This window comes from Ambystoma mexicanum, chromosome 11, assembly GCF_040938575.1.
Source record: "Ambystoma mexicanum isolate Mex_15411 chromosome 11, UKY_AmexF1_1, whole genome shotgun sequence".
NCBI classification, from domain to species: domain Eukaryota; kingdom Metazoa; phylum Chordata; class Amphibia; order Caudata; family Ambystomatidae; genus Ambystoma; species Ambystoma mexicanum.
In genome coordinates this window covers 365794874-365820294 of record NC_090934.1, presented here as the reverse complement: position 1 = coordinate 365820294, position 25421 = coordinate 365794874, and positions in this window count along the sequence as shown.

Genomic DNA, 25421 nt, shown 5'->3' with positions numbered 1-25421 from the left:
CCTCGTGTCTCTCCTGTTACTCCCCACCCCCACTCATGCCCCGTGTCTCCCTGCTGTTGCCCCTCACAACCCGCTCATGCCCCGTGTCTCTCTCCTGTTACCCCCACACCCCTGCTCATGCCCCGTGTCTCCCTTGTGTTCCCCCCACCCCCGCTCATGCCCCGTGTCTCCCTGCTGTTGCCCCCGACCCCCGCTCATGCCCCCTGTCTCTCTCCTGTTACCCCCACCCCCCTCATGCCCCGTGTCTCTCTCCTATTGCCCCCCACCCCAAGGTCAAGCCCTGAGTCCCTCTCCTGTTGCCCCGACCCCCCAGCCATGCCCTGTGTCTCCCTGTTGCCCCCCACCCCCCGGTCATGCCCTGTGTCTCCCTCCTGTTGCCCCCCACCCCCGCTCAGGCCCCGTGTCTCTCTCCTGTTAACCCCCACCCCCTGCTCATGCCCCGTGTCTCCCTGCTGTTGCCTCCCACCCCCCACTCATGCCCGCGTCTCCCTGCTGTTGCCCCCCCACCCCCCACTCATGCCCCGTGTCTCTCTCTTGTTACCCCCCCGCCCCCCTCTCATGCCCTGTGTCTCTTTCCTTTTACCCCCCACCCCCCAGCCATGCCCCGTGTCTCCCTGCTGTTGCCCCCCACCCCCCGTTCATGCCTCGTGTCTCTCCTGTTACCCCCCACCCCCACTCATGCCCCGTGTCTCCCTGCTGTTGCCCCTCACAACCCGCTCATGCCCCGTGTCTCTCTCCTGTTACCCCCACACCCCTGCTCATGCCCCGTGTCTCCCTTGTGTTCCCCCACCCCCCGCTCATGCCCCGTGTCTCTCTCCTGTTGCCCCCCACCCCAAGGTCAAGCCCTGAGTCCCTCTCCTGTTGCCCCGACCCCCCAGCCATGCCCTGTGTCTTCCTGTTGCCCCCCACCCCCCGGTCATGCCCTGTGTCTCCCTCCTTTTGCCCCCCATCCCCCGCTCATGTCCCGTGCCTCTCTTCTGTTACCCCCCACCCCAAGCTCATGCCCCGTGTCTCCCTCGTTTTCCCCCCACTCATGCCCCGTGTCTCCCTGCTATTGCCTCCCACCCCCGCTCATGCCCCGTGTCTGTCTCCTGTTACCCCCCACCCCTCACTCATGCCCCGTGTCTCTCTCGTGTCGCCCCCACCCCCCGGTCATGCCCCGTGTCTCCCTCCTGTTGCCCCCCAAACCCTGCTCATGCCCCGTGTCTCTCTGCTGTTACCCCCACCCCCCTCTCATGCCCCGTGTCTCTCTCCTGTTACCCCTCACCCCCCTCTCATGCCCCGTGTCTCTCTCATGTTACCTCCCACCCCCCGGTCATGCCCAGTGTCTCCCTTCTGTTGCCCCCCACCCCCAGTCATGCCCCATGTCTCCCTGCTGTTGCTCCCAACCCCCCGCTCATGCCCCGTGTCTGTCTCCTGTTACCTCCCACCCCCCTCTCATGCCCCGTGTCTCCCTCGTGTTCCCCCCACCCCCGCTCATGCCCCGTGTCTCCCTGCTGTTGCCCCCCACCCCCGCTCATGCCCTGTGTCTCTCTCATGTTGCCCCCCACCCTCGCTCATGCCCCGTGTCTCTCTCCTGTTACCCCCACCCCCCTCTCATGCCCCGTGTCTCTCTCCTGTTGCCCCCACCGCCTGGTCATGCCCCGTGTCTCCCTGCTGTTGCCCCCCACTGCCCGCTCATGCCCCGTGTCTCTCTCCTGTTGCCCCCTACCCCCCGCTCATGCCCCATGTCTCTCTCCTGTTAACTCCGACCCCCCGCTCATGCCCCGTGTCTCCCTCGTGTTCCCCCCACCCCCGCTCATGCCCCGTGTCTCCCTGCTGTTGCCCCCCACCCCCCGCTCATGCCCCGTGTCTCTCTCATGTTGCCCCCCACCCCCGGCTCATGCCCCGTGTCTCTCTCCTGTTACCCCCACCCCACTCTCATGCCCAGTGTCTCTCTCATGTTGCCCCCCACCCCCGGTCATGCCCCGTCTCTCCCTGCTGTTGCCCCCCACCCCCTGCTCATGCCCGAGTCTCTCTCCTGTTACCCTCAACCCCGCTCATGCCCCGTGTCTCTCTCCTGTTAACCCCCCACCCCCCTTTCATTCCCCGTGTCTCTCTCCTGTTACCCCCCACTCCCCGCTCATGCCCCGTGTCTCTCTCCTGTTGCCCCCACCCCCGCTCATGCCCCGTGTCTTCCTGCTGTTGCCCCCCACCCCCGCTCAAGCCCCGTGTCTCTCTCCTGTTAACCCCCACCCCCTGCTTATGCCCCGTGTCTCCCTGCTGTTGCCTCCCACCCCCCACTCATGCCCGTGTCTCCCTGCTGTTGCCCCCCCACCCCCCACTCATGCCCTGTGTCTCTCACCTGTTACCCCCCACCCCCCTCTCTTGCCCCGTGTCTCTCTCCTGTTGCCCCCCACCCCCCGGTCAAGCCCCGTGTCTCTCTCCTGTTGCCCCCATCTCCCAGTCATGCCCCGTGTCTCTCTCCTGTTACCCCCCCCCACCCCCCGCTCATGCCCCGTGTCTCTCTCCTGTTACCCCCTGCTCATGCCCCGTGTCTCTCTCCTGTTGCCCCCCACCCCCTGCCCCGTGTCTCTCTCCTGTTAACCCCCACCCCCGCTCATGCCCCGCATCTCCCTCGTGTTCCCCCACCCTCCGCTCATGCCCCGTATCTCACTGCTGTTGCCCCCAGCCCCCGCTCATGCCCCGTGTCTCCCTGCAGTTTCCACCCACCCCCTCTTATGCCCCGTGTCTCTATCCTGTCACCCCCCACCCTCCGCTCATGCCCCATGTCTCTCTCCTGTTACCCCCCACCCCCCTCTCATGCCCCGTGTCTCCCTCGTGTTCCCCCCACCCCCGCTCATGCCCTGTGTCTCCCTGCTGTTGCCCCCCACCCCCCGCTCATGCCCCGTGTCTCTCTCATGTTGCCCCCCACCCCTGGCTCATGCCCCGTGTCTCTCTCCTGTTACCCTCACCCCCCTCTCATGCCCAGTGTCTCTCTCATGTTGCCCCCCACCCCCGGTCATGACCCGTCTCTCCCTGCTGTTGCCCCCCACCCCCTGCTCATGCCCGAGTCTCTCTCCTGTTACCCTCAACCCCGCTCATGCCCCGTGTCTCTCTCCTGTTAACCCCCCACCCCCTTTCATTCCCCGTGTCTCTCTCCTGTTACCCCCCACTCCCCGCTCATGCCCCGTGTCTCTCTCCTGTTGCCCCCACCCCCGCTCATGCCCCGTGTCTTCCTGCTGTTGCCCCCCACCCCCGCTCAAGCCCCGTGTCTCTCTCCTGTTAACCCCCACCCCCTGCTCATGCCCCGTGTCTCCCTGCTGTTGCCTCCCACCCCCCACTCATGCCCGTGTCTCCCTGCTGTTGCCCCCCCACCCCCCACTCATGCCCCGTGTCTCTCTCTTGTTACCCCCACCCCCTCTCATGCCCTGTGTCTCTTTCCTTTTACCCCCCACCCCCAGTCATGCCCCGTGTCTCCCTGCTGTTGCCCCCCACCCCCGTTCATGCCTCGTGTCTCTCCTGTTACCCCCCACCCCCACTCATGCCCCGTGTCTCCCTGCTGTTGCCCCTCACAACCCGCTCATGCCCCGTGTCTCTCTCCTGTTACCCCCACACCCCTGCTCATGCCCCGTGTCTCCCTTGTGTTCCCCCCACCTCCCGCTCCTGCCCCGTGTCTCCCTGCTGTTGCCCCCGACCCCCGCTCATGCCCCCTGTCTCTCTCCTGTTACCCCCACCCCCCTCATGCCCCGTGTCTCTCTCCTATTGCCCCCCACCCCAAGGTCAAGCCCTGAGTCCCTCTCCTGTTGCCCCGACCCCCCAGCCATGCCCTGTGTCTCCCTGTTGCCCCCCACCCCCCGGTCATGCCCTGTGTCTCCCTCCTGTTGCCCCCCACCCCCGCTCAGGCCCCGTGTCTCTCTCCTGTTAACCCCCACCCCCTGCTCATGCCCCGTGTCTCCCTGCTGTTGCCTCCCACCCCCCACTCATGCCCGCGTCTCCCTGCTGTTGCCCCCCCACCCCCCACTCATGCCCCGTGTCTCTCTCTTGTTACCCCCCCGCCCCCCTCTCATGCCCTGTGTCTCTTTCCTTTTACCCCCCACCCCCCAGCCATGCCCCGTGTCTCCCTGCTGTTGCCCCCCACCCCCCGTTCATGCCTCGTGTCTCTCCTGTTACCCCCCACCCCCACTCATGCCCCGTGTCTCCCTGCTGTTGCCCCTCACAACCCGCTCATGCCCCGTGTCTCTCTCCTGTTACCCCCACACCCCTGCTCATGCCCCGTGTCTCCCTTGTGTTCCCCCACCCCCCGCTCATGCCCCGTGTCTCTCTCCTGTTGCCCCCCACCCCAAGGTCAAGCCCTGAGTCCCTCTCCTGTTGCCCTGACCCCCCAGCCATGCCCTGTGTCTTCCTGTTGCCCCCCACCCCCCGGTCATGCCCTGTGTCTCCCTCCTTTTGCCCCCCACCCCCCGCTCATGTCCCGTGCCTCTCTTCTGTTACCCCCCACCCCAAGCTCATGCCCCGTGTCTCCCTCGTTTTCCCCCCACTCATGCCCCGTGTCTCCCTGCTATTGCCTCCCACCCCCGCTCATGCCCCGTGTCTGTCTCCTGTTACCCCCCACCCCTCACTCATGCCCCGTGTCTCTCTCGTGTCGCCCCCACCCCCCGGTCATGCCCCGTGTCTCCCTCCTGTTGCCCCCCAAACCCTGCTCATGCCCCGTGTCTCTCTGCTGTTACCCCCACCCCCCTCTCATGCCCCGTGTCTCTCTCCTGTTACCCCTCACCCCCCTCTCATGCCCCGTGTCTCTCTCATGTTACCTCCCACCCCCCGGTCATGCCCAGTGTCTCCCTTCTGTTGCCCCCCACCCCCAGTCATGCCCCATGTCTCCCTGCTGTTGCTCCCAACCCCCCGCTCATGCCCCGTGTCTGTCTCCTGTTACCTCCCACCCCCCTCTCATGCCCCGTGTCTCCCTCGTGTTCCCCCCACCCCCGCTCATGCCCCGTGTCTCCCTGCTGTTGCCCCCCACCCCCGCTCATGCCCTGTGTCTCTCTCATGTTGCCCCCCACCCTCGCTCATGCCCCGTGTCTCTCTCCTGTTACCCCCACCCCCCTCTCATGCCCCGTGTCTCTCTCCTGTTGCCCCCACCGCCTGGTCATGCCCCGTGTCTCCCTGCTGTTGCCCCCCACTGCCCGCTCATGCCCCGTGTCTCTCTCCTGTTGCCCCCTACCCCCCGCTCATGCCCCATGTCTCTCTCCTGTTAACTCCGACCCCCCGCTCATGCCCCGTGTCTCCCTCGTGTTCCCCCCACCCCCGCTCATGCCCCGTGTCTCCCTGCTGTTGCCCCCCACCCCCCGCTCATGCCCCGTGTCTCTCTCATGTTGCCCCCCACCCCCGGCTCATGCCCCGTGTCTCTCTCCTGTTACCCCCAACCCACTCTCATGCCCAGTGTCTCTCTCATGTTGCCCCCCACCCCCGGTCATGCCCCGTCTCTCCCTGCTGTTGCCCCCCACCCCCTGCTCATGCCCGAGTCTCTCTCCTGTTACCCTCAACCCCGCTCATGCCCCGTGTCTCTCTCCTGTTAACCCCCCACCCCCCTTTCATTCCCCGTGTCTCTCTCCTGTTACCCCCCACCCCCCGCTCATGCCCCGTGTTTCTATCCTGTTGCCCCCCACCCCCCGCTCATGCCCCGTGTCTTCCTGCTGTTGCCCCCCAACCCCGCTCATGCCCCGTGTCTCTCTCCTGTTAACCCCCACCCCCTGCTCATGCCCCGTGTCTCCCTGCTGTTGCCTCCCACCCCCCACTCATGCCCGTGTCTCCCTGCTGTTGCCCCCCCACCCCCCACTCATGCCCCGTGTCTCTCTCTTGTTACCCCCCACCCCCCTCTCATGCCCTGTGTCTCTTTCCTTTTACCCCCCACCCCCCAGTCATGCCCCGTGTCTCCCTGCTGTTGCCCCCACCCCCCGTTCATGCCTCGTGTCTCTCCTGTTACTCCCCACCCCCACTCATGCCCCGTGTCTCCCTGCTGTTGCCCCTCACAACCCGCTCATGCCCCGTGTCTCTCTCCTGTTACCCCCACACCCCTGCTCATGCCCCGTGTCTCCCTTGTGTTCCCCCCACCCCCGCTCATGCCCCGTGTCTCCCTGCTGTTGCCCCCGACCCCCGCTCATGCCCCCTGTCTCTCTCCTGTTGCCCCCCACCCCCCTCTCATGCCCCGTGTCTCTCTCCTATTGCCCCCCACCCCAAGGTCAAGCCCTGAGTCCCTCTCCTGTTTTGCCTCGACCCCCCAGCCATGCCCTGTGTTTCCCTGTTGCCCCCCACGCCCCGGTCATGCACTGTGTCTCCCTCCTGTTGCCCCCCACCTCCGCTCAGGCCCCGTGTCTCTCTCCTGTTAACCCCCACCCCCTGCTCATGCTTCGTGTATCCCTGCTGTTGCCTCCCACCCCCCACTCATGCCCGCGTCTCCCTGCTGTTGCCCCCCCACCCCCCACTCATGCCCCGTGTCTCTCTTGTTACCCCCCCGCCCCCCTCTCATGCCCTGTGTCTCTTTCCTTTTACCCCCCACCCCCCAGTCATGCCCCGTGTCTCCCTGCTGTTGCCCCCCACCCCCCGTTCATGCCTCGTGTCTCTCCTGTTACCCCCCACCCCCACTCATGCCCCGTGTCTCCCTGCTGTTGCCCCTCACAACCCGCTCATGCCCCGTGTCTCTCTCCTGTTACCCCCACACCCCTGCTCATGCCCTGTGTCTCCCTTGTGTTCCCCCACCCCCCGCTCATGCCTCGTGTCTCCCTGCTGTTGCCCCCGACCCCCGCTCATGCCCCCTGTCTCTCTCCTGTTACCCCCCACCCCTCTCATGCCCCGTGTCTCTCTCCTGTTGCCCCCCACCCCAAGGTCAAGCCCTGAGTCCCTCTCCTGTTGCCCCGACCCCCAGCCATGCCCTGTGTCTCCCTGTTGCCCCCCACCCCCCCGGTCATGCCCTGTGTCTCCCTCCTTTTGCCCCCCGCTCATGTCCCGTGCCTCTCTTCTGTTACCCCCCACCCCCCGCTCATGCCCCGTGTCTCCCTCGTTTTCCCCCCACTCATGCCCCGTGTCTCCCTGCTGTTGCCTCCCACCCCCGCTCATGCCCCGTGTCTCTCTCCTGTTACCCCCCACCCCTCACTCATGTCCCGTGTCTCTCTCGTGTCGCCCCCACCCCCCGCTCATGCCCCGTGTCTCCCTCCTGTTGCCCCCCAACCCCCGCTCATGCCCCGTGTCTCTCTGCTGTTACCCCCACCCCCCTCTCGTGCCCCGTGTCTCTCTCCTGTTACCCCTCATCCCCCTCTCATGCCCCGTGTCTCTCTCATGTTACCTCCCACCCCCCGGTCATGCCCCGTGTCTCCCTTCTGTTGCCCCCCACCCCCAGTCATGCCCCATGTCTCCCTGCTGTTGCTCCCAACCCCCCGCTCATGCCCCGTGTCTGTCTCCTGTTACCTCCCACCCCCCTCTCATGCCCCGTGTCTCCCTCGTGTTCCCCCCACCCCCGCTCATGCCCCGTGTCTCCCTGCTGTTGCCCCCCACCCCCGCTCATGCCCTGTGTCTCTCTCATGTTGCCCCCCACCCTCGCTCATGCCCCGTGTCTCTCTCCTGTTACCCCCACCCCCCTCTCATGCCCCGTGTCTCTCTCCTGTTGACCCCCACCCCCGGTCATGCTCCGTGTCTCCCTGCTGTTGCCCCCCACCCCCAGCTCATGCCCCGAGTCTCTCTCCTGGTACCCATACCCCCGCTCATGCCCCGTGTCTCTCTCCTGTTACCCCCCACATCCCCTCATGCCCCGTGTCTCTCTCCTGTTGCCCCCCACCCCCTGGTCATGCCCCGTGTCTCCCTGCTGATGCCCCCCACTGCCCGCTCATGCCCTGTGTCTCTCTCCTGTTGCCCCCCACCCCCCGTTCATGCCCCGTGTCTCTCTCCTGTTCCCCCACCCCTCGCTTATGCCTCATGTCTCTCCTGTTACCCCCCACCCCCCGCTCATGCCCCGTGTCTCTCTGCTCTTGCCCCCCACCCCGCTCATGCCCCGTGTCTCTCTCCTGTTACCCGCCACCCCCCTCTCATGCCCCGTGTCTCCCTCGTGTTCCCCCATCCTCCGCTCAAGCCCTGTGTCTCCCTGCTGTTACCCCCCACCCCCCGCTCATGACCCGTGTCTCTCTCATGTTGCCCCCCACTCCCGCTCATGCCCCGTGTCTCTCTCCTGTTTGCCCCCCACCCCCCTCTCTTGCCCTGTGTCTCTCTCCTGTTGCCCCCCACCCCCCGTCAAGCCCTGCGTCTCCCTCCCGTTGCCCCCCACCCCCCACTCATGTCCCGTGTCTCTCTTCTGTTACCCCCACCCCCCTCTCATGCCCCGTGTCTCCCTCGTTTTCCCCCCGCTCATGCCCCGTGTCTCCCTGCTGTTGCCCCCACCCCCACTCATGCCCCGTGTCTGTCTCCTGTTACCCCCCACCCCCCGCTCATGCTCCGTGTCTCTCTCCTGTTACCCCCACCTCCTCTCATGCCCTGTGTCTCTCACCTGTTGCCCCTCACACCCCGGTCATGCCCCGTGTCTCCCTGCTGTTGCCCCCAACCCCCGCTCATGCCCCATGTCTCTCCTGTTACCCCCCCACCCCCCTCTCATGCCCCTTGTCTCTCTCCTGTTGCCCCCCACCCCCGAGTCATGCCCCGTGTCTCCCTTCTGTTGCCCCCCACCCCCCAGTCATGCCCCGTGTCTCCCTGCTGTTGCCCCCAACCCCCGCTCATGCCCTGTGTCTCTCTCCTGTTACCCCCACCCCCCTCTCATGCCCCGTGTCTCCCTCGTGTTCCCCCCACCCCCCGCTCATGCCCCGTGTCTCCCTGATTTTGCCCCCCCACCCCCAGCTCATGCCCCATGTCTCTCTCATGTTACCCCCACACCCCGCTCATGCCCCGTGTCTCTCTCCTGTTAACCCCCCCCCTCTCATGCCCCGTATCTCTCTCCTGTTGCCCCCCACCCCCGGTCATGCCCCGTGTCTCCCTGATGTTACCCCCACCCCCCGCTCATGCCATGTGTCTCTCTCCTGTTACCCCCAACCCCCTCTCATGCCCCGTATCTCTCTCCTGTTGCCCCCCATCCCCGGTCCTGCCCCGTGTCTCCCTGATGTTACCCCCACCCCCCCGCTCATGCCACGTGTCTCTCTCCTGTTACCCCCACCCCCCTCTCATGCCCCGTGTCTCTCTCCTGTTGCCCCCCACCCCCCGCTCATGCTCCGTGTCTCTCTCCTGTTACCCCTCACCCCCCTCTCATGCCCCGTGTCTCTCTCCTGTTACCCCCAACCCCCCACTCATGCCCCGTGTCTCTCTCCTGTTACCCCCCACCCCCTGCTCATGCCCCATGTCTCTCTCCTGTTGCCCCGCACCCCCGGTCATGCCCCGTGTCTCTCTGCTGTTGCCCCCACCCCTCGCTCATGCCCCGTGTCTCTCTCCTGTTACCCCCCAACCCCCTCTCATGCCCTGCGCCCTGCAAAAGTATCCCTGAACTCAAAGGGCACCTGCACTAAAGAAGAAAGAATGGAAAACTTAGGATCAGGCAATGGGAAACTCACATTGGACCCCCGGTGAATCCTATGTTAGTTTCATGATAGTCGTGCTCTCCCTGGTTGCAGGATGAAGATCAGCCGGGGCCTCATCTAGGGTTTATTCCTGACCCAGCGATCAACCCTGTACCAAGTCAGGCTCCCTATATTCCAGTGGAGGAATGGGTAAGGGTAACCTGCCACATCCAATTTACCAGGAGCAATGGGATCAGGATTAGTCTCGAAAGAACACTCTCAGAGTCGGGTTCACGTCCTCTTCTCTCACTGCCAGTGTCAGCTCAAACTCATCCTGGACTTGGAGCAGATGGTTCCATTGCAAGGTCTTGATGTTTCTTGGCTGTCCTCATACCCATAGTCAGTAGACAGGCAGCACTACTAATTGATGCTCAATGTTGAATGGTTGAGACTCCCACTTGTTACTCAGCTTGTTCTGTCCACTCTTTTTCCAGGCTGTGGATCAACAGACAATCACCAGGTGGAAGACTTGCATCAATGTGCAAGATGCAAGGCAACTGAGGATCTGTGTAGCCCAGAATTGGTTTGAGTATTCGAGGAGCTCAAGTAGTGAGGATCTGCCTCAGCTCCTTGAATGCCTCCTGGCATTAGTCGGTCCACCTATCATCAAAGGGCTCATGTGGATGGTATAAATGGTCTGCAGAGTAGTCCTGCCGCTCCTCTAGTTATGCAGGTATCCTTTGATGAGGTCCACAAGCGGTTGCACGATGTTGGCATATCCCACAACAAATCTCCAGTAGCTGTTAAAGAAAGGAAACTCTGTAACTCCTTCAAGTTCTGAGGTCTTGACCAGGTGAGGAAGGCTTCCGTCTTTGTGGGATCTACAGGAATGATGTCTGCAGAGATGACGTTTCCGCTGTATTTGATGCTTGTCCAGCAAAACTGGCACTTGTTCACACTGACCTTTAGCCCTTGCTCCCTTAGGCAGTAATTCTGCCAAAAATGCCCCATAGAGTCCAATGAAAAAAAGGGATCATACTCCGCCACCACCACGTGTAACCCACCTGTAAATCTGCCAAACTAAGTGGTGGCAACGGTAAGTCCAGTGGATTTACAGACAGAATACTGCCCAACTCGTAATCACCCCCATTGTCAGGTGAGATTTCGTTCAATTTCTGATTTGGCCATGTACTAAGCAGAGCATGATGTAACATTACCATTACATGAGTTCATGTTAACATAAAACACACTCAGGCCTATAAATACTTTCTTAAATGATTTCAACATCTTCACAAAACCTCTCTTTTACTTCCTTGAAGCATTACATATCTGTAAGGCATTTAATGTCAAAGAGCCCACATACAAAATGTTTAATATCATAATACATCTTCATTAAGGAGACTTCAACATCATCACACACCATCCATGTGAGGACTTCAATATCATCACATATCAACCCTGTGGGGACCTTAACATCAGCACACACCACCCATTTGAGGACTTAAATATCATCACATATCAACCCTGTGGGGACCTCAACATCAGCACACACCACTCATTTGAGGACTTAAATATCATCACATTTCATCCCTTTGGGGACCTCACCATCAGCACACACCATCCACGTGAGGACTTCAATATCACCACATATCAACCCTGTGGGTACCTCAACATCAACACACACCATCCATGTGAGGACTTCAATATCATCACATATCATCCCTGTGGGGACCTCACCATCAGCACACACCATCCATGTGAGGACTTCAATATCATCACATATCAACCCTGTGGGGAACTCAACATCAGCACACACTGTCCATTTGAGGACTTAAATATCATCACATATCATGCCTGTGGGGACCTCACCATCAGCACACACCATCTATGTGAGGACTCCAATATCATCACATATCATCCCTGTGGGGACCTCACCATCAGCACACACCATCCATGTGAGGACTTCAATATCATCACATATCATACCTTTGGGGACCTCACCATCAGCGCACACCATCCATGTGAGGACTTCAATATCATCACATATCAACCCTGTGGGGACCTCAACATCAGCACACACCATTCAGTTGGAGGATTCAATATCATTGCGTTCCATTTCTATGGGACCTTGAGCATAAATACACACTATTCTTATATGGCCTTCTATACAATGACACACCATCCCTGTGAGGACCTCTATGTCATCAAACAACATCCCAACGGAGACCTCAACATGACCACACACCATCCTTTTGGTGGACTCAGTACCATCATATCAGCTCTATTGGGACTTCAGCATCATTACATACTATTCGTATTCACATACCCTTGTATGGCCAATTGGGTGCATCTGTGGCTTCATTTGCATCACCTGAATGCATTTTCCTTCACCATTTGGGTATTTTTGGTTGAATTGGCCACTATTTTTGGCAGTGTTTCGTTCGGTATTTTTACCTGAAGATAGGATGGAATTAGCATTTTTATTTCCAGCTCTAATTCCACTGGAGGATTTAGCCCCGGGGGAATTATCACTGGTTTTCATTACTTTTTCCTCCAGCGCTCATTTCTTCTGGGTTAATTTCACCAGAGGAATTAGTGTCCATTTTCAATAACCCTTATATCAGCAGATTGATCAAAGTGGCGCTAATTCCATTACTGCCACTTTTTTCCCTTAGAGATCAACTTGTAAGGAAACCAAATGAGTATCAATTAAACATCAACTTTGTGAATATTTTTTGAATAATAAGACAAAATGTGATGCCAACATTCAATTAATTCACATATCAGACTATAGACAAGATGACATCCGTGCACATAATGTGTTGTCTTGACAGTGTAGAATTCAATTTCATCACACACCACCCCTATGGGGACTTCAACAAAATCACAGAAAAATAAGAAAGTAAAGTAAGTCATATTGCGATTCGTTTATTACAAAAGTAGTCAATGCTTGAAATGAATCTGGAAGTGTGTTGTGCAATCAATGAGGGAAGATTTACATTGCATATCAATTATATCCAATTCGGTAAACATACAAAATACACAAAAAACAGCTTAATTTCATTATTTTACATTTAAACGCAGAGTTCAGGCCATTTAAAACACAATTGTATTTGTGTATAAATGGTTCCCATGAATCTGCTGTCTGCTGCCTAAGCATGTAGGGCATCTGATTTATCAAGTGTGTTTAAATTCCTGTCCGTGTGTTGATGACTGCAATACCACACCCACCCAGCGGGGGCAGAGCTGAGTAAAAAATCAACACACCAAAATAAACACAGGTCCCCACAAAGCCATTTTTTAAAAAGTTCTAAAAAATGGCACAGATGTCTTTTAAGTTGTTTTAAGTCATTTGGAAGGCATTACCATGTGGGGACTTGGGATTAGGTCCCCACAGTGAAATCAAGTCCCCACAGCGTGTGCATGTTTACACACCAAAGTCCCCACAAGGATAGTAACACAAACTCACACCACACACACACACACACACACACACTCTCTCAGACAAACATGCGCTTGACACACTTCAAAACTCTGATGCCTATGCTGAACCTTCAGACACCCAGGTACGCCTGTGGCATAGGAGTAAAACGCTGTGGGGAGACTTGGGATGTAGCACCAGACCACACATGTGTCTGGGGAGCAGGACTGGGTCTCTGTCAGGTTGAACCTGCCCAGCAGGGGCGTTGCTAGGGGGGCTTAAGTGGGCTATAGCCCCTGATCTTTTGCTTGTAGCCCCGGATAGAATCTCAGGCGCTACAGCCAAAAGACTAGTCCCAACAGTTCTGACATCAGCGTAGCCCCGGGTCTTTTCCAGACCTAGCAACTCCCCTGCTGCCCAGTCACTCGTCTCGTAGCACTTAACTTAGATCGCTGTGCCTTCTAGAATATGTAATATCATTCATCTATAACCGGGATTGAATTGAATTTAAACTGATAGGACTTAAGAAAATAACTATTTGCTGAACGTCTCACTACTGTGGGCACCATGAGGTGTTCTCAGAAATAATGGACAGCCTTCTTAAAAATATAGGGCGCACACATGCTTTAGTTTACCTAAAAACCCACACATGGTAACACATCTGCTACAGGAGCATCTAAAAGCACACGACTGGGCATAGCAGAGTGTGAAGAGCAGTTGCAAAACCTGCCGGGAGCATGAGTTTTTGATGGACACTTGTATAGTTGTCAAGTGGTCCCATATCATGCCTGATAACACAAGCCTGTTCTTGCTTTTGACTTTACATGCTGGAATGTTTAGGCCCATACTTATCAAGGGAAACATGAAACTACAAATCCAATCATGCAACGAGAAAAGCCAGGAATGGCTCTTAGTGGCTCACATGGCAGCTATGCACTTGGACATCAAGTAGTGGCAGGGAGTTTGGAAATGCAAGCATGGCTCAAAAGTGCACTGACTGGACAGCAGTATAGCGCTTTGAAACACATTGTGTATAGGCGCTATATAAATAAACTATCATATCATATAGGAAGACGACCATTAAATATAGTGTGAAGCATATCAGACTGAAACCAATGTTTGGCAGACTAGTTACTGATACAGTGATTGGAAGCATGTGTGTATTTATGCATTGAAACATCTTCCTTTATAGCACATAAGTCCTCCTTTATTGTGTTTGAAATTTCCAGGATAGACAGTTGTATATAACCTCTCAGCAGAAGTCTGCTAAGCAGGCTCACTTTGTGCACCCCCTCAACCGACAACTCGGTGGCATTCGCATTGTAAAGGTATGTGGACATTGGACCCATCAAACACCTACGATGACGCTTGTATCACAGAATTGCCAAGCAATATGATTTATCCATACCTTTTACCTCTCTCCATCTTACTAACCTTACATTTAGTTGATGCAAGATCAACATTTGTATAGTGAACTGTACAATTTAAGTCATATTAACATGCCTCTTTTTATAACCAGTTTTCAAGAGAATGGATAACGTATTTATGTTGGTGAATAATGAATTGTATAGTGGGAATATTCTGCAGGGAAGATCATGCAGGTGTAATTAATTTATTAATTCTAAACATAGCCCACCCTGAATCACACCTCCAAAAAACTATAGTAAGAGGGTCTGTGCTCAATTGCACCCAAGTTATATTGTTGTCATTTTGTGCTGCCGGGTGGGGTGCCAATGATGCTTCCTGCCAGGGTTACAATCAGGTGTAAAAACGGCCCTCCTAATGGAAGACACCACACTTCTCTATATAAAGAAATTATTACCCATTACTTTATGTGTACTTTTCACATGTTCTTTTTAAAACACAGCATACAGACGCTAAAAATAATGCAGAAACATACCTTAGAAAATCATCTGCAATGAATGGAGCAAAAAATGGATCTATTAAAATAATAGTGCACTCAGAAATATTATTTTCCCAAGTGTTCGGGCATGTACTTCTAAGCATACATTGATTGATCATACAAACATTTCCTATGCACCTTACTGTAATTTTCCTCTTTTTTACACATGCGAAATCAGGCAGCAGGGTGCGGCCATCTTGTGATAATCTTATCCGTTCCAGCATCACTCAAGGTGGACTGCCCTGGTGGCACTGATTCATATGCCCCGCCCCTGAGGCTAACATCACCAAACCTAGTGATATGCTCCACCTATCTCCAGAACATTACTATACAGCGTAGTAAAACGCACCCAATCATCACCTACGTGATAACGTTACTTAACGCAGAACCTGGAATATCAACACACATCATCTCCCAACACAGCCCGTCCCAATTTTGAACATGAAACCATACTTTTAAAAATAGCAAAACTGTACAATTTGTAAATTACTTTTATTTCACAATAAACGCTCCGAGAACATTCGGAAACTTACATATGCAAGCAAATAGGTAATTGTTTTCTTTGTTCTCGATACACAAATGTTTATCGTGAGTCACGCAGTGTTCCTTTTCGATATAAGAACGCATTGGACGCGCTGTGAAATGCAAGACTTTGCCATGAAGTTTGCGCTATGCCACCATAAATGATATCAAGTTGCTCCTTATCGCTGGTATGGCGTACGGGCATATGGGCCTGTGTCGATCATCCCAAAAAGCGTCACTGTGATCCACCTACAAACGTTAATCTGGAATCCATGAAAATCGCAGAAAGTCAAGATGTAGCTGTTTAAAAACAGATAACAGAAATGTGTCTCAGTAACCGTTCTTATTACAGTTTATCATTTTAACCCTTAATTTGGGCCCCTGTTACAGCTATTGATAAACACGGACGTCAAACAATGATAAATCAAACAAAACAATGTGCAAAGTACTCTTCAGTTTGCCGTACAAGTTACTGCTATAGAGTATGGTCATGCTGACACTGCAATCAGAGAGCTAAATAAAACCAAGAAGAACACATACACAGAATTTATATTAAATATTAGCGTTCAATTACGCATTTGTGAACCTGAGGGAACCCTCTACTGAGCTACACCCATCTCGATGCTGCACTGCCCATGTGCCCACGACAAAACAAACTACACACACAAGCTGTAATTGCGTGTAATTGCAATATACCACACACAACAAAAATGACAATGTACCCCATCAATAATGTCACCGAATTATAATTTGACTAGTTTGTGTATAAAATCATCCAAAGTAAAACTTACATAATATTCAACATTTCCATTCTATCGGCGTAAAACACACACTTCGTTCACTTCAACGAATTTTCATAAAATGAAATTACATGTTCCTTTGCCCAATTTTTGAATGGTGAACATTATCATATTTGAAAGTCTTACACCCCTCCCTTCATGCATTCCGTTCGCAATCCTCCCTTTGTTTCAAGGCCAAAAAACAATTGAACCTTATACTGTGTACCATGTGTGGGTTTGCTCAGCTAGGAAACAAAGATTAAAACGGCGCTGACCTTCACTCAGAATGGGAGCCGATAGCGCTTCACACCACAGTGGCATTACAAATACTTTTAAAAACATATACATTGTTTGCTACCATTCCTACCATTCACCAATGCAGACAACATTTGTATGGATTTATTTTGTTCTTCTGGAGAACTTCCCACTCTCCCAGCGACTCCCACAGTCAGGCCACACCACCTGTCACGTCAACGTATCTCCTCTTCACACGCCAACTCACGTAAACATTTTTGAAAGGAGCAAGTCTCGAGCCCTGACAAAAAGTGGTCGTATGAGAATGTCCGAACAAACCCTGCTACAACCGCCTCCGGCCATGCCGCCGACCTTGACCGCAATGACCGGATTATATATTAATGGCCTATAATTTGCACACGAGTGTTTGTACTATCCCACTTTCGGTCACTAGCGAATTGAACGGTGTGGGTGTGTTACCACTTTACAAATACAGACACATAGTAAATAAATAATAGTAATGCTTTCACATTAGAATGCAAATGGTACCAAAATCAAATGCAAGCTAACAGTAAACTATCACTTGGCATATTCTACCACGAACCAGCCACAACCAATACACGTCACTACACTGCATATATAGAAAAGAATTATGGATGGGTCAAATATAATGATACCAACATTACTGTAAAACAGAGAATGAGAAGTTCTGCCACCTACTTCAATAAACCACATCTTCTTATTTCCACCTGCTGAGCACAAAAAACAAAACTGTTGTCCCATATTGCCCTAGGTACTGAACCAGAAAAAATAACCTTCACTTTTGGAATTATTTTCATTACTGCCTGAACCAAATATTCAAAATCTGCCAACAAAGTAGGGGCACTGACATACCCCAAATACAAAGCACCACAGTGCAAAACAACTACATGTGCAATGTTTACCCTGCCCATATCTCCACAAACTTCACCAATTCCCTGCACATTAAAACCAGGCATAGTGCTCCACACCACCTCCACTTCTTTAACATCAACATTTTTTTGCCACATTCCTACATTTAGCATACCACTCCAAACCATGCACAAACATATCTCCAACCATCAAGACCCTGATTTTCTCCACCTCTACCATTTTCACTACAAACAGCCTCTTTCAACACAAACCACAACCTCAACAGCTGATTTGATCATCCCTGCAGTCCCCTTTACATGCTGCATTTGCTCAGAAACCCCAGATGTAGCACACTCTGCCCACAGACACCCACAATGTTCGAGGAGCGCGTAACACTGGGGCAGCCCTTCTACCCTTTCCACTTCACTCTCTGCACCATTTCCTCATTGGGTACTGTTAAACAGTCACGCAATCATCCACCAATCACATTCAAGAACTCTACATCTAACTCTATCATCACACATCGGCACTTTAGATGTACTATTGATCACTCTCAGTACAATTCCGCTGTCACTGCAACAGACCTACAGGAACAACCACTATAAAACTGGCCAATATTTAGACTTGCTGATTCATACACATCGACATGCATGAACACAGACTACAGGCATGAATATTTTCTACACAGTACATGTACAGCTCTTCTAAGAATACATATAAACAGAGTAACTTCCACTTACCCTGTATAAACTGTAAAATGACCTTACTTCATTTATCCCTTCTTGTATGATGAAGTGTCAATTGCAAACCTGTCTCCTCACCAAATTTCTGTTTACTCAAACAGCTATCTAAAATATTTTTATTTCATATTAAAAGATGGGAGAAATAACAGTATAATTATGAAAAAGACTGTCCAGTGTGTTATAAAATTACACGCAGCCAGGATGAGTACATGCATGTTCATTCAAGCACACACACAGACAATCTAATTACAAAGGCTCCCACCTCAAACAACACCACTGCCTCTATGTGAAATCCTATCCTTTATTTCCCTCACCTTCACAAATGCATACATTGTATACTTCTCTGTACAATCTCTGCCATTTACCCTGTAAAAATAACAAAAAATGCATATGATTATTTTTTCCACCTCTTACCATCCAATAACATAACATTAAAAAAACAAGTGTGCTCTATATGTTTACTATTATACTCATTTTTAAAACATATTCAACTAACAGATTCTAAATAAAATATACAAGATGCACATAGATAAAGGAAAGTGCATATGCATACTATGCTCAGTTGTAAGAAAACACTACTACTACAAAAACAAAAAAAAACAATGTCTACATTAACAAAAGTGCTATAAACACACATATTCACTAACTTCTCTCTTTTACAATTGCAGGGAAACCACTATCCTGAAAATCAGCAACATCTAAAGTACGAAGAACGACTTCGAAGAAACCTACTCTTTCCATACAAAAAAAGTAAGTACAATACTTACATAATTTTCTAACTGTTACTCAAACACACTAGCATTTTACTGTTGTAGAACAAAGAAGTATATTAACCCTTTCCCATTAGATGTATTATTACCGCTTCCCCTTAACAGTTGCATACTTCATATTGTCATCTCAAGCCCAGTATACTAACACACAAATACAAAAATAACCTTCCCAACTTAAAGGGTAATTCATGGAATAAATGTGCGCCGAAAAGGGGAGCGCAAGCATGAAAATAGCAGCGCACGGGTGCTAAAGCCGCGCACGCAGCCGTTCTTCGATTCATGGAATGCGCTGCGAGTGTAAAACCTGGGATGTGCGCCAAATCCGTGGGTAAAGCACGCGGGAGCACACGTCACTAAACGGAGTGTGCAACGTGCACAGGGAAAGGGCACATCGTGTAGTGTACAAAAGAAAAGTGGGAGGAACACGGGGCATAACACGTGGAATGGGGAACAACGCGTGAAAATGTGGGCGTTACGGGGGAAGGACAGGAGGTAAATGCTGGCAACGCCCACACGCGCCCTAACAACACGGTTTCATGGAATCGAACAGGGAAAACCTGTGCGCCAAAAAAGACGCGCTAATCCGGAAACATGTACGCCAGCAGGAAGCAGGCGTAAGCGGCCCGACACAGCATAAAAGTGCGCGCAAAGAACAAACAAGCTCATATGCTACGATGAACACTGCAGGAGGAGGAGGATAGCCAGGCCCCACATTTTTTTTACCCAGGACCAGCCTTTTTGGGATGCCTGATGACCAGGTGTATGGGAGGTTCAGCTTTCCACCACTAATAATCCTAGAACCGGTCAGGGAGTGGGAGGATGACCTCACATCACCCACCCTGTGCTCCCATGCACTGAGCCCCTTGGAAAAGGTGCTCAGTGTACTGCACTTCTTGGCTACTGGGTCATTTCAGCGGACAAGTTCCATATCTTGTGTCTCACAGGCCACGCAGTCACGCTGCCTACACCAGGTGTTGGCCATCATGACTGCATGCCCCTCAGTCCGCAGGCACATATACATGCCCAGAACACCTGCAGAAAGGCAGGCTGTCGTCCAGGACTTTCACGGGGTGGCACACTTCCCCAAAGTCCTAGGTGCCATCGATTGCACCCATGTCACTCTACATCCTCCCAGGGCCACTGAGCACATCTATCGAAACCGCAAGCACTGTCATTCCATTAACGTGCAGGTTTTATGTGATGCCAAGGGAATCATCACCTCAGTATATGCCAACTATCCGGGGTCCAGCCATGATAGTTTCATATTCCGAATGTCACCCCCTAAACCGGGACCTGGAAGCTGGGCGGCATTACGACACATGGCTAATTGGTGAGTATAAATGCCTCTGCACATGCATGCATGTCAGAAACTGAGAAATGGGAAAACCCCACTAATGACAAACATGATCACCTCCCCAGGGGACAGTGGCCACCCTCTGAGCACCTACATGATGACACCAACACGGAACCCCACCACACCACCCGAGGTAAGATACAACACAGCCCATATTGCAACCCGATGCATAGTGGAGCGCACATTCGGAGTGCTTAGGTCACGCTTTCGCTCCCTTGACCGCTCTGGTGGGCAGCTGCTATATGCGCCCCCAGTAGTGTGCAGGATCATAGTGGCAGCATGTGTCCTGCACAACGTTGCAACCCGGCGGGGTGTGCCGGTGGATATGGTGGTGCCCCCACATCCCCAACTACATGCACGGCCACTGCGCATGGGAGGTGAAAGGGCACGTGGTGAGGCAGCCCGTACCCAGCTTGTGGCAAATTTCTTCACCCAAAATCCCACCTCTGCGGAGAGCACACAGGCCTGGCACATACAAGCTGACAATTTATGATGATGACAAAAGGGACAGTCAACTGTCACAACCATACCACCCTGAGATTGTTCACCTGGAAGTGCAACATTGTATGCATCCCTAGCTACTTAAACACACCCAATGCTGTGTCAGTAAAAGGCACACATTCATGCAGCATGAAGGACTACCCCCTTGCAAAATACTACAAACAAATAGTGGCATGTCACCCAACCCCTCCCTAACCCCATCTCACACCATGGCATGTGAAAGCAACCAAATGAATGCACATCACATGACACAAGTGTCACAAACTGCACTGTCCCAAATGGAAACAGCCCACAGACAATTGCCTCTCACCAATGAAAAATAAAACCAGCACACATTAACAAATACTTACCAGGAAGACAAAACATCAGTACAGGATCCAACAGTGGCAACATATGACAGTAAAAGATTAAAGTAGTGCAAGTGTCACAACCTGACTAAGGCAGCACATCGGCCCCTTCCAACTGCAGAGTGTTGCTGGTAGGCAAATGTGGCAGTGCACAGCATACAACATGAACTGCATCTGCAAAGGAGACAGGCTCGTTAAGACATGAAGAAGCTACATGTATACATGCAAAATGTCCTGTATGTAAAACCATATACAAATCCACCCTGCAGTGGAGAAATGAACAACAATCCCCACTAGGGATGTATACACAGTTTGGACTACAGACTGCCCACACAATTTATGGGAGCCCAATGCCTCTGTGTAAGTTACTGTCACTTGGTCACACCCTTTGCGAGCCCATGGAAAGGGGAAGCAGAAGGGGTGTGTGTGTCAGGAACCCAAGTTTCTAACCCAAAGATCGGACAAGCCTGCATGTGCCCAGCTGGAATACACAGTGGATGCCTACGGGAGCCACACAAAGCAACACACTGTAACATTATTTCACAATCTGAAAGAAAATGGTTATGAACAAAAATGTAAATGCAAATCAAACATCGAAAAAGCAAAAGTAAATGTAAAGTAAAAGAAACAAATTAAATAATAAAGTAAAAATCAGAAGCATAACCAAATAAAAATAAATGTATGAAATTCAAAATAACTAATCAAGAATCAAAATAAAATGAAAATAATAAATATAAAAAAGAAGAAATAAAGACAACAAATGAATAAAATACTAATTTCATTTAGCAAATCGGAATGAAATGTGAAAAACCAAAATAAATAAAAAAGAAAAAAAAAGAAAATGGCCATGTGTGGACTGGGGGGGGAGGCCACCCAGGAGGGACGAGGTACAGCGTGCACCCCAACACCCACATGCGTGGATGTTGAGAAAAAAAAACCTCCATGGGCTCATGGCCTGCACGGCTACCCTACAGTGGGAGAACTGCCGTCGCTGTCATCACCCTCTGGTGGTACATCAGATGTTGGGCGTGATATGGAAGGCAGACCACGCCAAGCCCTGGCATGCTCCTCCATGGCCTGAAAGGTTTGGTTCCCTCATGGGTAGCACGCATTTCTGCCTGCAAGGCCTCGCGTGATGCCCGGATCTCCTCACGGGTTGCCTGGAGCTCAGCTGAGAGTGTGTGTGTCAGCTGCTCCAGCTGCTGTTCTGACCTTGTGCTACGGGACACCTCAAGTTCTCCCAGAGTATATCTGAGGGACCTTTGTTCTAACCTCAGGGCATCCCTGTGGGCCTGTGACTGCAGATATGGCTGTGCGCAGAGTCTCTAGTCCAGCCCATCGGTCCCTGTTGGACACCAACATGTCCTCCCTGTGTGAGTGGCAAATGGACTCTGTTGCCTCCTGCCTTTCAGGGAGGAGAATGGAAGTGGCCACCCTATCCACGGCCTGAGCCATCATCAAACACGATGCTGTTGTGCTGCTATATTGTACATGGAATTCTCCCACACAGTATTGCCTGGTGGTGCACGGCCACCGCGTTGGCGGGCACCACACCTGTTTGGGGCAAGGTGATGTGCACCTTTTTATTCTGGCACTGCCTGAGGCTGCAGGACTGCATTCCTCCATTGATCTGCTGGCCCAGGAACAGGAGCAAATATTGTGGAGTGTGACCCAGCATCTGTAAACGCCACATGCAGACTTTCCAACACTGAATGCCCCATGAGAGGTCTACCCCCAATGCAGGTGGGTTGGACAGAACAGCATCCCTGCCAGAAACACTCACCTGCGACGGGACATATGTCTCAATGTCAGATTCAGCACCTGATTCATAGAGGTCTCCGTAGGTGTACCCAGAGACACCCGTGGACAGTATGGTCTGTATGAGTAATCGGTTTTCACCTACCACCACCCCACGTCTTCCACTGGTGCCTGGCTGTGGCTGTGAATACTCCTGCCTCTGCGCCATCTCCTCCTACTCAACAGCATCTAGTGCCTCATCACCTGCAAAAACATAAAAGAAAAGTAATGAAAACAGGCATGAGCACCATAGCCCACACACATAGGCATGACAAGGCAGACATCCAGTACATAAATGACACATGTCACACATGACAGTAACTCTGGCATGCATACACTGGCCATGAGTTGGAAGGGGAGGCAAAAAGCAGACACTGAGGACTCCAAGATGGAAAGGCAACACATGTGCTGCATGCTGGATAGCACTGGCATCACACATTAGCCTGTGAGTGGCATGGACAATCCACATACAGGACACATGCCAGCACACAGATGGCACGTAGCATAGCCATGGCAGATTTGACAAGGACACCCAGATGATAGCAAATCAGTACTGTCACCCATCCATGTGAGATGGACATCATAAAATAGAACATGCAAAATAGTGTGACAAAACACGTATGTGCCACATGCTGCAACAAAGCCAGTGTTCACTAATGCAGTGATGGCAGGAACATGGATACATTAATGGTTGGTCACTTCGACATGACAGAAGACAATTGTCATGTTGAACATTCAAACAGGGCCCCAAATTGATTGTGTGCAGGCCATGTGTAGGTGCACATTACTCAATCAGCCTGATTGATGAAATCATTCCCATAATAAGGAAACATATGTGGGCCATTGTGGGGTGTACTCTATGTCTGAAGTATGTTACATTTGGGGCAGAAGGGCACAAAAATGTGTTGTAAACATGCAAAGGATTTCATCAATCAGGCAGAATGAACAGGGAAACAGTATGAACAATGTTGTGGCAAGATGGCAGTTGAAGGGCAAGTGCAGTAATCAGGTGCAAATTGTCAACTGTGGTCAGAAGGGATACTTGAAAAACCAAACCCAAGGCCTGGCTATGGTTTGGAGGCACCACATGGGTGACCCATATCAGTCATGACTACACAGCCTCACCTGGCACTCAATCAGAACACATCACCCAAGTAACATACACATGGTTTGCACACACATGCATGGCCACTCACCGGACATTGCCTCAAGATCTGGTAGGTCTCCCATGCCTTGGATCTGATCCTCTGTGATGAAGCCTCCAGCGATAGACTCATGTTCTGTGAGTAGTTCCTCCTCTGGTGGAGACCCACTGCCAGTCACCAGAGTAGAGGCATGATTGGAAGCCAGCTTGTTCTTTGCTCTGCGTTTGAGGCCGTTCGAACACTTAGAGCAATCATCAGCTGTGCGCCTGACAAATCCAAGGGCACTAATCTGGACTGCGATGCACTGCCAGTGGGCCCTACGTTGAGCAGTCGTAGTCTTGCACCCTGCAGTCACCAGCATTTTACGGCCATGGGCCGACACGTAGCCCACAAGTGCGTCTAGTTCCACATCATTGAAACTACGCTTCCTTGACATTCCAGAGGGGGGAGCCATGTCTGGGTTCCCAGCCTGTACCGCAAGAGCACCCTTCTTCCTCTTGGGAGGTGGTGCGGACCATGAGTGGCTTACGCCACTCTGGTTGGCAGGGGCTGAAGCGCAGGTGGACTGGGCACTGGAAGTAGCCAAAGGCATGATGAACAAAGGTCTCACTGCAGGCATTGGCTGCTGGGTGATGTTGGCAGGACCAACCTCGGTGTGATGGACTTGGAACAACACTGTTCTGGCTGGGAGACTCGGAGCTGGGGTGGATTGAGCTGCATCTGCCCCTGCAGCCTCCTCACCCTGGCTACTTGGGGCAGGAGATGACATTGCTGCCCCAGATCCACGGGGCCTGGAGACAGCAACGTTCACCGCCACACGTGGCTTTGACTTGGTGACACGGAAGTCAGCCTGGGAGTCATCCTGTGCCGGTTCGGTTGACAACATGGGGCGGGTTAACAAGGCCTGAGTTGGGATGGTGTCAGCTGCATCTCCCTGCCCCATTGGGGGGGGGGCATAGGTGTCCCTGATTGGTCCTCCACACATTGGCCTCTTGGGCCACCCTGCACATCCTGGCCTCATCCCCTACCGCACCCACCTCTTGGAGGTCGGCCACCTTTGCTTCCCTTACCGCTTGGTTGCTTCCCAACCATGGCACTGATGTTCTTGTGCGAATGGGAGGTGCAGTAAGCATTTGTCCTGGGCAATTGGACTGAAAGGGGCAGGGTACTAGATGGAATACGTACCCTAGTGCTCTAGCAAGGCTGTCTGTGACACCTGGGGGAAGATGACGGGTCACGCAACACTCAGGCACCCCGAAAACAAAATTTAACGTGCACGCGACCCCTGGTAGCCCACGTACGTGGAATAAAGAACCCGCACTATGCTGTGGCACCCAGAAACACAAAAAGAAGCGTAAGCGTGGTACATGCAGGCTACAATGACCTCTGAATTGGTACGCGACACACGGGGGCAACCACAGTTGAAAAATACATGCGCGACTCACCGTCTGCCTGGAAAAAGAACATGAAAAAGACACGCATGTGCGCGTTGGTAACACCCCCGCCAAAAG